This window comes from Syngnathus scovelli, unplaced genomic scaffold (genome assembly GCF_024217435.2).
Source record: "Syngnathus scovelli strain Florida unplaced genomic scaffold, RoL_Ssco_1.2 HiC_scaffold_168, whole genome shotgun sequence".
Taxonomy (NCBI): domain Eukaryota; kingdom Metazoa; phylum Chordata; class Actinopteri; order Syngnathiformes; family Syngnathidae; genus Syngnathus; species Syngnathus scovelli.
In genome coordinates, this window is record NW_026061261.1 from 32,501 (window position 1) to 44,201 (window position 11,701).

Here is an 11,701-nt window from a genome sequence, read left to right on the forward strand (position 1 = left end):
CACAAGGCGACAGCCACCATCCCCAAGCGCCATCCCCGACCGCCACAAGGCGACCGCCACCAGCCGACCGCCACCAGCCGACAGCCACCATCCCCAAGCGCCATCCCCAAGCGCCACCAGCCGACCGCCACCAGCCGACAGCCACCATCCCCAAGCGCCATCCCCAAGCGCCACCCCCGACCGCCACCAGCCGACCGCCACCAGCCGACCGCCACCGGCCGACCGCCACCGGCCGTTCGCGGTGTGCGCCGCCGTTCCCCAAGCACCCTCCGGGACGAAGCCGGAGCCAGAGAATAGCAGCGGCCGTGCGTAAAAGCTGCGGCCGGGCCTCGCGGAGGGTCCCCGGGCAGCGAGCTGCCGAGCCCCGGCCTCCAGCTTCCACCAGGTAATAGGACCGGGCGCGCGCAAAAGCTGCGGCCGGGCCTGGCGGAAGGTCCTCGGGCATCCAGCGAGATCACACGGCCCCCACCGGAGGCGGCTAGCGCCTCCGTAGAGTAGTGCCGGCCCGCGGAAGCGGCCGCCCGTCAGCCTGCGTTGCCGCTGGTCGAAAAATGCACAAAGTGCCAAACCCCATTCATTTACAACGGCGTGTCCGCCAGAGGGCGCACTTCCCCCGGCGGACCAGCCGGCGGCTCCTCCGTGAAAGCCTATCCGCCTGGCGGTGGCTCCGGGCCGGCCTGGATTCCGGACCGCCACCGCTCACTCGCGGGACCCTAATCGGCCCGCGGACCAGCCGGCGGGACCTCCGTGAAAGCCTATCCGCCTGGCGGTGCCTCCTGGCCGGCCTGGATTCCGGACCGCCACCGCTCACTCGCGGGACCCTAATCGGCCCGCGGACCAGCCGGCGGATCCTCCGTGAAAGCCTATCCGCCTTCGCCGGTTCCCCGGCCGGCCACGGGTGGCGAGAATCCGGCCTCCTCGCCCGGAGCGCGCTTCGACTTGGGCGAAAAATGCACCAAGTGCCAAACCCCATTCATTTACAACGGCGTGTCCGCCAGAGGGCGCACTTCCTCCGGCCGGCGGGGCTCGTTAGAGAGCGCGTCCGCCTTGGCCGGTTCCCCGGCCGGCCACGGGTGGCGAGAATCCGGCCTCCTCGCCCGGAGCGCGCTTCGACTTGGGCGAAAAATGCACTAAGTGCCAAACCCCATTCATTTACAACGGCGTGTCCGCCAGAGGGCGCACTTCCTCCGGCCGGCGGGGCTCGTTAGAGAGCGCGTCCGCTTTCGCCGGTTCCCCGGTCGGCCGCGAACGGCGAAAAGCCGGCCTCTTCCCCCGGAGCCCGGTGGGCGAATTTTTTTTTTTTTTTTTTTTTTTTTTTTCAAAGTGCCAACGGCTCTCGCGCCGCGCTGCGTCCGCCTTCGCCGGTTCCCCGGTCGGCCCGAACGAGCGAAAATTCGGCCTCTTGCCCCGGAGCCCGGTCGGCGAATTATTTATTTATTTATTTATTTATTTATTTATTTTTCCAAAGTGCCAACGGCTCTCGCGCCGCGATGCGTCCGCCTTCGCCGGTTCCCCGGTCGGCCACGAACGGCCAAAAATCGGCCTCTCCCCCCGGAGCCCGGTCGGCGAATTATTATTTATTTATTTATTTATTTATTTATTTTTCCAAAGTGCCAACGGCTCTCGCGCCGCGATGCGTCCGCCTTCGCCGGTTCCCCGGTCGGCCACGAAGTATTGCGCATGATTATACGCGATGTTAATATTTATTTAATTATTAAATAAATACATACATGTGTTTATTAATGATATACGCGATGTTAATATTTATTTAATTATTACCTATATTATGAATAAACTAACGGTGATTTTACACGATTTGACTACATACGTGACCGTGATATAGTGCCGAGGGCTCCCGCGCCGTCACGCGTCCGCCTTGGCACGGGTCGCCCGCGGCAGCGAGCGTTCGGCTCGCGGGGGTCCGCGGGGTGTTATTAGGGAGTGCGGCAGCCGTGCCGAGGCTCCGGCCGGCCGCCGGAAGTCCCGCGGGGGAGCGTCGGAGCTCCGCGAGGCCGGCCGGGGAGCCTCTTAGTCATCGCCCGCGCTCGCGGTGGTCCCGGTCGCTTAAAGTGCCACGGGAGGCGTAGCGATGCGAGTGAGTGTGCGCAAAGTGCGAGAGGCGGTGCATTTACGCGCCGTGTCCGCGAGAGGGAGGCAATTCCCCGTTGCGACCTCCGGGAGATCAGCGGGCCGCCGAAAAGGCTCGGCCGGGGTGCCTGGAGCCTCCTCGGGCGTCGAGTTAGGAGGGGGGCGCGCGGAGAACCGGCTGGATGTCCCCTGGAAGCTCAGCGGGCCGTGGGAAAGGCTTGGCCGGGGTGCCGGAAGCCTCGGCCGGCTTAAAAGTGAGGAGGAAAGCGCGCGGAGAACCGGCCGGAGGTCCCCTGGAAGCTCAGCGGGCCGTGGAGAAAGCTTAGCCGGGGTGCCTGGAGCCTCGGCCGGCTTAAAATGTGAGGAGGAAAGCGCGCGGAGAACCGGCCGGAGGTCCCCTGGAAGCTCAGCGGGACGTGGGAAACGCTTGGCCGGGGTGCCGGAAGCCTCGGCCGGCTTAAAAGTGAGGAGGAAAGCGCGCGGAGAACCGGCCGGAGGTCCCCTGGAAGCTCAGCGGGCCGTGGGAAACGCTTGGCCGGGGTGCCGGGAGCCTCGGCCGGCTTAAAACGTGAGGAGGAAAGCACCGGGAGAACCGGCTGGAGGTCTTCTGGAAGCTCAGCGGGCCGCCGAAAACGCGTAGCCGAGGTGCCGGGAGCCTCCTCGGGCGTCAAAAGTGAGGAGCGACGCACCCCCGAGAACCGCCCGGGTCCTCCAGCCACCGTTGAAAAAGACGTCGAGTCAGGCTACCTTAAGAGAGTCACAGTTACTCCCGCCGTTTACCCGCGCGGAGCGTCATCGCCTCCGCGAACCGTCAAAAATAAATAAATACATAAATAAATGTCAAGTGAGCCTACCTTAAGAGAGTCGTAGTTACTCCCGCCGTTTGGCCGCTCAAAGTGTCATCGGAAGCGGACCCACGCAAGTAAGTGTGCGCAAAGTGCGAGAGGTGGTGTTTTTACTCGCCGCGTCCGCCAGAGGGAGGCAATTCCCCGCCGCGGCGGCACCGGCAGCTTCCGAGCGTCTCCCCGAGCGCTCGGAAGTCCGTGCGGGGGGGAGATGAGAGCCGTGCGAGGTACCAGGTGGAGCCGGACGGCGCGGTGCTTCCAAGCAGCCGATCCGCTGGGCTTGGAGCTATTTTCGGCCACTTGGCGCGCGAGCACGGCCTCCCGGGTGGTGCCGGGGGGTGGTGCGTGAGCGCGCCGGCCGCTGGAAGTCCCGCGGAGGAGCGCCGGAGCTCCGCGAGGCCGGCCGGGGAGCCTCTTAGTCGTCACCCGGGGCCGCCGGAGCACCGGGGGGTGGTGCGCGAGCGCGCCGGCCGCCGGAGGTCCCGCGGAGGAGCGTCGGAGCTCCGCGAGGCCGGGGAGCCTCTCGGTAATCACCCGGGGCCGGCGGAGCGTTATTCGGCCGCTCTGCGCGCGCGCGCACGGCCTCCCGGCGGTGCCGGGGGGTGGTGCGCGAGCGCGCCGGCCGCCGGAGGTCCCGCGGAGGAGCGTCGGAGCTCCGCGAGGCCGGGGAGCCTCTCGGTAATCACCCGGGGCCGGCGGAGCGTTATTCGGCCGCTCTGCGCGCGCGCGCACGGCCTCCCGGCGCCTCCGCGAACCGCCAAAATAAATGTCAAGTGAGCCTACCTTAAGAGAGTCACAGTTACTCCCGCCGTTTACCCGCGCGGAGCGTCATCGCCTCCGCGAACCGTCAAAAATAAATAAGTACATAAATGAATAAATGTCAAGTGAGCCTACCTTAAGAGAGTCACAGTTACTCCCGCCGTTTACCCGCGCGGAGCGTCATCGCCTCCGCGAACCGTCAAAAATAAATAAATACATAAGTAAATAGATGTCAAGTGAGCCTACCTTAAGAGAGTCACAGTTACTCCCGCCGTTTACCCGCGCGGAGCGTCATCGCCTCCGCGAACCGTCAAAAATAAATAAATACATGAATAAATAGTCAAGTGAGCATACCTTAGGAGAGTCGCAGTTACTCCCGCCGTTTACCCGCGCGGAGCGTCATCGCCTCCGCGAACCGTCAAAAATAAATAAATACATGAATAAATAAATGTCAAGTGAGCCTACCTTAAGAGAGTCACAGTTACTCCCGCCGTTTACCCGCGCAAAGTGCGAGAGGCGGTGTATTTACTCGCCGTGTCCGCGAGAGGGAGGTAACTCCCCGTTGCGACCTCCGGGAGAGCAACGGGCCGCCGAAAACGCTCAGCCGAGGTGCTGGAAGCCTCGGCCGGCTCGCAAAGCGAGGCGCGAGGCACCGGGAGAACCGGCTGGAGGTCCCCTGGAAGCTCAGCGGGCCGTGGGAAACGCTCAGCCGAGGTGCTGGAAGCCTCGGCCGGCTCACAAAGCGAGGCGCGAGGCACCGGGAGAACCGGCTGGAGGTCCCCTGGAAGCTCAGCGGGCCGTGGGAAACGCTTGGCCGGGGTGCCTGGAGCCTCGGCCGGCTTAAAAGTGAGGAGGAAGCGCGCGGAGAACCGGCTGGAGGTCCCCTGGAAGCTCAGCGGGGTGTGGGAAAAAGCTTAGCCGGGGTGCCGGAAGCCTCGGCCGGCTTAAAACGTGAGGAGGAAAGCACCGGGAGAACCGGCTGGAGGTCTTCTGGAAGCTCAGCGGGCCGTGGAGAAAGCTTAGCCGGGGTGCCGGAAGCCTCGGCCGGCTTAAAATGTGAGGAGGAAACCGGCTGGACGTCTTCTGGAAGATCAGCGGGCCGTGGAAAATGCTAAGCCGAGGTGCTGGTTGTCGAATAAGGCTCCGCCATCTCGTAGAAGGTGCTAATAAAGTTCATATCCGCTCGGCTGGAGGTAATTGGCCAGCGGACCGGCCGGCGGGACCTCCGTGACCGCCTATCCGCCTGGCGGTGCCTCCTGGCCGGCGTGCATTCCGGGCCGCGACCGCTCACTTACGGGACCCTGATTGGCCCGCGGACCGGCCGGCGGGACCTCCGTGACCGCCTATCCGCCTGGCGGTGCCTGCTGGCCGGCGTGCATTCCGGGCCGCGACCGCTCACTTACGGGACCCTGATTGGCCCGCGGACCGGCCGGCGGGACCTCCGTGACAGCCTACCCGCCTGGCGGTGGCTGCTGGCCGGCGCGGATTCCGGGCCGCGACCGCTAACTTACGGGACCCTAATTGGCCCGCGGACCAGCTGGCGGGACCTCCGTGACAGCCTACCCGCCTGGCGGTGCCTCCTGGCCGGCGTGGATTCCGGGCCGCGACCGCTAACTTACGGGACCCTAAACGGCCCGCGGACCAGCTGGCGGGACCTCCGTGACCGCCCATCCGCCTGCCGGTGCCTCCTGGCCGGCGTGGATTCCGGGCCGCGACCGCTAACTTACGGGACCATAAATGGCCCGCGGACCAGCTGGCGGGACCTCCGTGACCGCCTATCCGCCTGGCGGTGCCTCCTGGCCGGCCTGGATTCCGGGCCGCGACCGCTCACCTACGGGACCCTAAATGGCCCGCGGACCAGCCGGCGGGACCTCCGTGACAGCCTATCCGCCTCCCGGTGGCTGCTGGCCGGCGCGGATTCCGGGCCGCGACCGCTAACTTACGGGACCCCAATTGGCCCGCGGACCAGCCGGCGGGACCCCCGTGACCGCCTATCCGCCTTGGCCGGTTCCCCGGCCGGCCACGGATGGCGAGAATCCGGCCTCCTCGCCCGGAGCGCTCGTCGGCTTCGGCGAAAAATGCACTAAGTGCCAAACCCCATTCATTTACAATAGCGTGTCCGCCAGAGGGCGCAGTTCCCCCCGCGGACCGGCCGGCGGGACCTCCGTGACCGCCTATCCGCCTGGTGGTGGCTGCGGGCCGGCGCGAATTCCGGGCCGCGACCGCTAACTTACGGGACCCCGATTGGCCCGCGGACCAGCCGGCGGGACCTCCGTGACCGCCTATCCGCCTGCGCTGGTTCCCCGGCCGGCGCGAATTCCGGGCCGCGACCGCTAACTTACGGGACCCCGATTGGCCCGCGGACCAGCCGGCGGGACCTCCGTGACCGCCTATCCGCCTGCGCTGGTTCCCCGGCCGGCGCGAATTCCGGGCCGCGACCGCTAACTTACGGGACCCCGATTGGCCCGCGGACCAGCCGGCGGGACCTCCGTGACCGCCTATGCGCCTGCGCTGGTTCCCCGGCCGGCGCGAATTCCGGGCCGCGACCGCTAATTTACGGGACCCCAATTGGCCCGCGGACCAGCCGGCGGGACCTCCGTGACCGCCTATCCGCCTTCGCTGGTTCCCCGGTCGGCGTGTATTCCGGGCCGCGGCCGCTCACTTACGGGACCAAAATTGGCCCGCGGACCAGCCGGCGGGACCTCCGTGACCGCCTATCCGCCTGCGCTGGTTCCCCGGCCGGCGTGGATTCCGGACCGCGACCGCTAAATTACGGGACCCAAATTGGCCCGCGGACCAGCCGGCGGGACATCCGTGACCGCCTATCCGCCTTCGCTGGTTCCCCGGTCGGCCACAGATGACGAATATTCGGCCTCTCGCTCTGGAAGTCCTGCCGACTTAGCCGAAAATTTTCTAAGTGCCATCGGCTCTCGCTCGGAAAAGTGTCCGCCTCGTCTGGTTCCCCAGCTCGGCCTCAGAATTCGAAAATTCGGCCTCTCTGAGGTACCAGGGGTAGGCTTTATGTACTTGGTCCCCCCAGTTAGTGTACTCATCACTTTACCCCCCTTTCGCAAAATATAGTCGGCACGTATGTGCAGAACTGTTTATTTTCATTTTAAAAATTTTCTAAGTGCCAGCGGAAGCTGTCACACGAACTGTCCGAGCTACCACGGTGCCCATCCCGGGCAGTGACGGCAAAAGGCCGATGTGTGTTTGATGGAAGTCTGAATAATTTCTAAGTGCCAACGGCTCAACCGCCGTAAAGTGTCCGCCTCGGCTGGTTCTCCCGGTCGGCCCGAACGAGCGAAAATTCGGCCTCTTCCCCTGGAGGTCCGGAACATTTTGGCGAATATTTTCAAAGTGCCAACGGCTGTTGCGCCGTAAAGTGTCCGCCTCGGCTGGTTCTCCCGGTCGGCCCGAACGAGCGAAAATTCGGCCTCTTCCCCTGGAGGTCCGGAACATTTTGGCGAATATTTTCAAAGTGCCAACGGCTGTTGCGCCGTAAAGTGTCCGACCCGGCCGGTTCCTCCGGTCGGCCCGAACGAGCGAAAATTCGGCCTCTTCCCCTGGAGGTCCGGAACATTTTGGCGAATATTTTCAAAGTGCCAACGGCTGTTGCGCCGTAACGTGTCCGACCCGGCCGGTTCCTCCGGTCGGCCCGAACGAGCGAAAATTCGGCCTCTTCCCCTGGAGGTCCGGAACATTTTGGCGAATATTTTCAAAGTGCCAACGGCTGTTGCGCCGTAACGTGTCCGACCCGGCCGGTTCCTCCGGTCGGCCCGAACGAGCGAAAATTCGGCCTCTTCCCCTGGAGGTCCGGAACATTTTGGCGAATATTTTCAAAGTGCCAACGGCTGTTGCGCCGTAACGTGTCCGACCCGGCCGGTTCCTCCGGTCGGCCCGAACGAGCGAAAATTCGGCCTCTTCCCCTGGAGGTCCGGACGACTTTGGCGAATATTTTCTAAGTGCGAACGGCTGTTGCGCCGTAACGTGTCCGACCCGGCCGGTTCCTCCGGTCGGCCCGAACGAGCGAAAATTCGGCCTCTTCCCCTGGAGGTCCGGACGACTTTGACGAATATTTTCTAAGTGCCAACGGCTGTTCCGCCGTAACGTGTCCGACCCGGCCGGTTCCTCCGGTCGGCCTGAACAAGTGAAAATTCGGCCTCTTCCCCTGGAGGTCCGGAACATTTTGGCGAATATTTTCTAAGTGCCATCGGCTCTTCCGCCGTAAGGTGTCCGACCCGGCCGGTTCCTCCGGTCGGCCTGAACGAGCGAAAATTCGGCCTCTTCCCCTGGAGGTCCTGTCAAGTTTAACGAATATTTTCTAAGTGCCATCGGCTCTTCCGCCGTAATGTGTCCGACTCGGCCGGTTCCTCCGGTCGGCCTGAACGAGCGAAAATTCGGCCTCTTCCCCTGGAGGTCCTGTCAAGTTTAACGAATATTTTCTAAGTGCCATCGGCTCTTCCGCCGTAAGGTGTCCGACTCGGCCGGTTCCTCCGGTCGGCCTGAACGAGCGAAAATTCGGCCTCTTCCCCTGGAGGTCCTGTCAAGTTTAACGAATATTTTCTAAGTGCCATCGGCTCTTCCGCCGTAAGGTGTCCGACTCGGCCGGTTCCTCCGGTCGGCCTGAACAAGCGAAAATTCGGCCTCTTCCCCTGGAGGTCCGTTCAAGTTTAACGAATATTTTCTAAGTGCCATCGGCTCTTCCGCCGTAAGGTGTCCGACTCGGCTGGTTCCCGATGTCGGCCAGAACAAGTGGAAACTCGGCCTCTTCCCCTGGAGGTCAGTTGAAGTTTAACGAATATTTTCAAAGTGCCAACGGCTGCTCCGCCGTAAAGCGTCCGACTCGGCTGGTTCCCGATGTCGGCCAGAACAAGTGAAAATTCGGCCTCTTCCCCTGGAGGTCCGTTCAAGATTAACGAATATTTTCTAAGTGCCAACGGCTGCTCCGCCGTAAAGCGTCCGACTCGGCTGGTTCCCGATGTCGGCCAGAACAAGTGAAAATTCGGCCTCTTCCCCTGGAGGTCCGTTCAAGATTAACGAATATTTTCTAAGTGCCAACGGCTCTTGCGCCGAAAAGCGTCCGCCTCGGCTGGTTCCCGATGTCGGCCAGAACAAGTGAAAATTCGGCCTCTTCCCCTGGAGGTCCGTTCAAGATTAACGAATATTTTCTAAGTGCCAACGGCTCTTGCGCCGAAAAGCGTCCGCCTCGGCTGGTTCCCGCGGTCGGACACAAAATGTGTCAATTCGGCCTCTCTGAGGTACCAGGGGAGGGCTTTATGTACTTGGTCCCCCCACTTAGTGTACTCATCACTTTACCCCCCTTTCGCAAAATATAGTCGGCACGTATGTGCAGAACTGTTTATTTTCATTTTAAAAATTGTCTAAGTGCCAGCGGAAGCTGTCACACGAACTGTCCGAGCTACCACGGTGCCCATCCCGGGCAGTGACGGCAAAAGGCCGATGTGTGTTTGATGGAAGTCTGAATAATTTCTAAGTGCCAACGGCTCAACCGCCGTAAAGTGTCCGCCTCGGCCGGTTCTCCCGGTCGGCCCGAACGAGCGAAAATTCGGCCTCTTTCCCTGGAGGTCCGGAACATTTTGGCGAATATTTTCTAAGTGCCAACGGGTGCTCCGCCGTAAAGTGTCCGCCTCGGCTGGTTCCCCCGGTCGGCCAGAACAAGTGAAAATTCGGCCTCTTCCCCTGGAGGTCCGGAACATTTTGGCGAATATTTCCTAAGTGCCAACGGCTGTTCCGCCGTAAAGAGTCCGACTCGGCTGGTTCCCGATGTCGGCCAGAACAAGTGAAAAATCGGCCTCTTCCCCTGGAAGTCCGGCCGAGTTAAGGCAAATATTTCCTAAGTGCCAACGGCTGTTCCGCCGTAAAGGGTCCGACTCGGCTGGTTCCCGATGTCGGCCAGAACAAGTGAAAAATCGGCCTCTTCCCCTGGAAGTCCGGCCGAGTTAAGGCAAATATTTCCTAAGTGCCAACGGCTGCTCCGCCGTAAAGCGTCCGACTCGGCTGGTTCCCGATGTCGGCCAGAATAAGTGGAAATTCGGCCTCTTCCCCTGGAGGTCCGTTCAAGATTAACGAATATTTTCTAAGTGCCAACGGCTGCTCCGCCGAAAAGCGTCCGACTCGGCTGGTTCCCGATGTCGGCCAGAACAAGTGAAAATTCGGCCTCTTCCCCTGGAGGTCAGTTGAAGTTTAACGAATATTTTCTAAGTGCCAACGGCTGTTCCGCCGTAAAGAGTCCGACTCGGCTGGTTCCCGATGTCGGCCAGAACAAGTGAAAATTCGGCCTCTTCCCCTGGAGGTCAGTTGAAGTTTAACGAATATTTTCTAAGTGCCAACGGCTGTTCCGCCGTAAAGAGTCCGACTCGGCTGGTTCCCGATGTCGGCCAGAACAAGTGAAAATTCGGCCTCTTCCCCTGGAAGTCCGGCCGAGTTAAGGCAAATATTTCCCAAGTGCCAACGGCTGTTCCGCCGTAAAGGGTCCGACTCGGCTGGTTCCCGATGTCGGCCAGAACAAGTGAAAAATCGGCCTCTTCCCCTGGAAGTCCGGCCAAGTTCGGCGAATATTTCCTAAGTGCCAACGGCTGTTCCGCCGTAAAGAGTCCGACTCGGCTGGTTCCCGATGTCGGCCAGAACAAGTGAAAATTCGGCCTCTTCCCCTGGAAGTCCGGCCGAGTTAAGGCAAATATTTCCTAAGTGCCAACGGCTGTTCCGCCGTAAAGAGTCCGACTCGGCTGGTTCCCGATGTCGGCCAGAACAAGTGAAAAATCGGCCTCTTCCCCTGGAAGTCCGGCCAAGTTCGGCGAATATTTCCTAAGTGCCAACGGCTGTTCCGCCGTAAAGAGTCCGACTCGGCTGGTTCCCGATGTCGGCCAGAACAAGTGAAAATCCGGCCTCTTCCCCTGGAAGTCCGGCCGAGTTAAGGCAAATATTTCCTAAGTGCCAACGGCTGTTCCGCCGTAAAGAGTCCGACTCGGCTGGTTCCCGATGTCGGCCAGAACAAGTGAAAATCCGGCCTCTTCCCCTGGAAGTCCGGCCGAGTTAAGGCGAATATTTCCTAAGTGCCAACGGCTGCTCAGCCTTAAAGTGTCCGACTCGGCTGGTTCCCGATGTCGGCCAGAACAAGTGAAAATCCGGCCTCTTCCCCTGGAAGTCCGGCCGAGTTAAGGCGAATATTTCCTAAGTGCCAACGGCTGCTCAGCCTTAAAGTGTCCGACTCGGCCGGTTCCCGATGTCGGCCAGAACAAGTGAAAATCCGGCCTCTTCCCCTGGAAGTCCGGCCGAGTTAAGGCAAATATTTCCTAAGTGCCAACGGCTGTTCCGCCGTAAAGGGTCCGACTCGGCTGGTTCCCGATGTCGGCCAGAACAAGTGAAAAATCGGCCTCTTCCCCTGGAGGTCCGGAACATTTTGGCGAATATTTCCTAAGTGCCAACGGCTGTTCCGCCGTAAAGTGTCCGCCTCGGCTGGTTCCCGATGTCGGCCAGAACAAGTGAAAATCCGGCCTCTTCCCCTGGAGGTCCGGAACATTTTGGCAAATATTTCCTAAGTGCCAACGGCTGCTCCGCCGTAAAGTGTCCGACTCGGCCGGTTCCCCCGGTCGTCCAGAACAAGTGAAAATCCGGCCTCTTCCCCTGGAAGTCCGGCCGAGTTAAGGCAAATATTTCCTAAGTGCCAACGGCTGCTCAGCCTTAAAGTGTCCGACTCGGCTGGTTCCCGATGTCGGCCAGAACAAGTGAAAATCCGGCCTCTTCCCCTGGAAGTCCGGCCGAGTTAAGGCGAATATTTCCTAAGTGCCAACGGCTGCTCAGCCTTAAAGTGTCCGACTCGGCTGGTTCCCGATGTCGGCCAGAACAAGTGAATATTCGGCCTCTTCCCCTGGAGGTCCGGAACATTTTGGCAAATATTTCCTAAGTGCCAACGGCTGCTCCGCCGTAAAGTGTCCGACTCGGCTGGTTCCCGATGTCGGCCAGAACAAGTGAAAATCCGGCCTCTT